Source organism: Magnolia sinica, chromosome 9, assembly GCF_029962835.1.
Source record: "Magnolia sinica isolate HGM2019 chromosome 9, MsV1, whole genome shotgun sequence".
NCBI lineage: Eukaryota > Viridiplantae > Streptophyta > Magnoliopsida > Magnoliales > Magnoliaceae > Magnolia > Magnolia sinica.
The window spans coordinates 68,832,641-68,836,324 of NC_080581.1; positions in this window are offsets into that span (position 1 = coordinate 68,832,641).

A 3,684-nucleotide genomic window follows, 5' to 3' on the forward strand; every position below is an offset into this window, starting at 1 on the left:
AATTTTATAAAAATCTAGATTTTGAAAAAAAAATTAAGAACTTTGAATAATGTTGATAATTTTGAAAAAAAAAATCGATAAAAATATGATATTTTGAAAAAGAAAATTTAAAAAATTAAACAAAATTGGGAAAAAATTGATAAAATGTAAAAAAAAATATATTTTTTAAAAAAGAAAAGTAGATTTTGTATTTTGACAACAAAAATTGAAAAGTTATATAACAAAAGTGAGATGAAAAAAATGATATTTTGAAAAAGGAAATTTAAGAAATTAAACAAAATTGTGAAAAAAATTGACAAATTGTAAAAATATATATATTTTAAAAAAGAAAACTAGATTTTGTATTTTGATAATAAAAATTGAAAAGTTAGATAACAAAAGTGAGATTTTGATGATTTGTTGTATATCCTTACCACCCATACGTTTCTCCAACTCATTTTTGGGTTAGGTATAAAAAATTGTGTAGATTTAAATCTTAAGTAGACCACACTATTGGAAATAATGATAATATAGTACCTCGCCATTAAAAATTATAAAGAGCCCATCGTAAGGTTTTAGTAATATTTATTTGCAATCCAACTTGTTGATAATGTAAAGGAGATCTAAATGAAGGTAAACTACAAAGATCAAATTGATCCAAAACTTTTGTAGCCTTCAAAAGATTTTTAATGGTTATTCATTATTGTTTTGATTGGTATGGCCCACCTGAGATTATTAAGTTCTTGTGATTTGAAATCACATCCTAAAATATGATGGAAAAATATATGGACAGTGTCGATATACAGAAAATATATCAAGGTGGGCCCTATACGGTTAGAGTAACACCCATGAAGGAGTTACCTAAATAGTGAAATGGTACTATAAGGTCACCTCATGGGAACTTCCCATAAGGTTAATCTGTGTAGGCCTCACCATGATGTGTATAGAACATCAACACCATGCATTTGATGTGTCCCCTTTAAGTCCAAAAATCAGTGATATACGAGAGTACTTAGGTGGGCCATAGCATCTAAAACTATGTGAAGACATCCCTAAAACATATAAAAGCATTTGGTGGGGCCCACATGAGTTTTAGATGTGTATGAAACTTGGTCTGACTCCTCATCCAAGTGGGACACACATAATGAATTAATGGGCTGGATCTATGAACCACATCTAGGTGGGCCCAATAAATGATTATGAATGTTTTAATGGGAGGGTAACCCTCTCAACTATAGTATGTGGTGTGGCCCACCGAAGTCATGGATTGACTTTATTTTTAAGCTTGTGGCCTACCATGGAATGGTGCATCTGATTGATAGGGCAGATCCAAAGTTCAAGTGGACCCACCATAGAAAAGAGTGGGACAATGACACCCACTATTGAAACCTTCTTAGGGCCCGCCGTGATGTTTATTTGAGATCCAATCACTTGGTGGGGCCCACTTGAGTTTTTGATGTGTATGAAACTTGGTCTGATCCCTCATCCAAGTGGGACACACATAATGAGTGGGTTGGATATGTGAATCACATTTAGACAAGCCCAATATATGATTATAAATGTTTTGAGGAAACCCTTCTCTACTACATTTAGGTGAGTTACTCGTTACCCTTACTAGAGTAAACTCTGTGGGGTCCACTATTATTTATTTATTTTATCCACTCCATTCATCCATGTTAACAGATAATTTGAGGTTTAAAGAACAAAAAGGAAGCATATCCAAAACTCAAGTGGACCACACCACAGGAAATAGTGTGATTGAACCTCTACCATTTAAAATTTCTTGGAGGCCATAAAAGTTTTGGATCAAGCTGAAGTTTGTGTTTTTTATTCATTCATATATTTTTGATATTATGAACAGCCTTTAACCATTTTTGGATAGTCTGATCTGTCCTGATTGAAGAGTAATAACTTCAGATGTTTAAATCAAAATTCACTCAAATTGTTGATCAATCTTGTTTGCCCAATATCTTTCTCATATGTAACATGATCAGGGCGAGTAACTAGTCAATTTGAGGGTAATGATCAGTAAAATAGAGTGAATGGACCAGACATGTAAAATGGGTTAAATATTCTAGTCAAAATTGTGACCCAACTTATTGACACCCTGAGACTAAGAATTAATGTTAGTAAGTTTTGTAGGGCCCATCATGATGTGTGTCGAACATCAACACTGTGCATTTGATAGAAGTTTTGGATCAAGCTGATGTTTGTGTTTTCCCTTCATTCATATCTTTTTGATATTATGAACATGTTGGATGGCAAACATTACTGTGGGCCCAAGGAAGGTATCAACGGTGGAAATCATTATTCCACACTGTTTTGTGTGACATGGTCCACTTGAGTTTTGGATTTACCCAAAATTTGGGATCAACACACATCATTCATCCATTTTTCAAGATCATTTTACAGAATTATCTAAAAAATGAATCATATTCAAAATTTAAGTGGACCACACCACAAATAAGGGGAACAGATTGCTACTCCCCCTACACCATCCAATGGCTGACTAAAAGCATTTGGTGGGGCCCACATGAGTTTTGGATGTGTATGAAACTTGGTCTGACTCCTCATCCAAGTGGGACACACATAATGAATGGGCTAGATCTATGAACCACATCCAGGTGGGCCCAATAAATGATTATGAATGTTTTAATGGGAGGGTAACCCTCTCAACTATAGTATGTGGTGTGGCCCACCCAAGTCATGGATTGACTTTATTTTTAAGCTCGTGGCCCACCATGGAATGGTGCATCTGACTAACGGGGCAGATCCAAAGCTCAAGTGGACCCACCATAGAAAAGAGTGGCCACATTTCACCTAAACAGTGTTGAAAGATCATCTTATGGTATGATTATAAATGTTTTAAGGAAACCCTTCTCCACTAAGTTTAGGTGAGTTACTCGTTACCCTTGCCAGAGTAAATTCTGTGGGGTCTACCATGATGGGTGCCGAACATCTACCTAATCAGTCAGATGCACCATTCCATGGTGGGCCTGGGGCTTAAAAATCAAGTCAATCCATGACATTTTTGGGTCACACCACATACAAAAGTTGAGAGGGGTTACCGTCCATTAAAATATTCATAATCATTTGTTGGGACCCACCATGATGTATGTGTTTCATCCATTCGGTTTCATCCATTTTTGCAATTAATTTTTTCGCTTGATCCTAAAAATGAGAGGGATATAAATCTCAGGTGGACCACACCATTTGAAAACAATAGTGATTGGATATCCACCATTAAAATCCTCATAAGGCCCACTGTACTGTTTATTTGACATCCAACATGTTGATTAGGTCATAGAGGCCCAGATGAAGGGAAAAAACAAAAATCAGCTTGATCCAAAACTTTTATGGCTCCCAAAATATTTTTAATGGTCGACACTCATTCAACACTGTTTCTTGTAATGTGGTCCACTTGAGATTGGGATATACCCATTTTTCGTCTCATGCCATAAAATCATTTGTAAAAATAGATGGACGGCATGGATGCAACACATACATCATGGTGGGTCTCACAGAACACCGACCACCGTTTCCCAAAATCAGGCGCGCGGTTAAAACAGAGCCGCGCCCAAAAATCCCTCCATTTCTCTCTCTCTCTCTCTCTCTCTCTCTCTCCCGATCTTGCTTCAGCTCTCTCCTCTCTCTCTCTCTCTGTTCCCCAATCTGTCCCTCCCTCTCCATCTCTTGCGGTCGGTT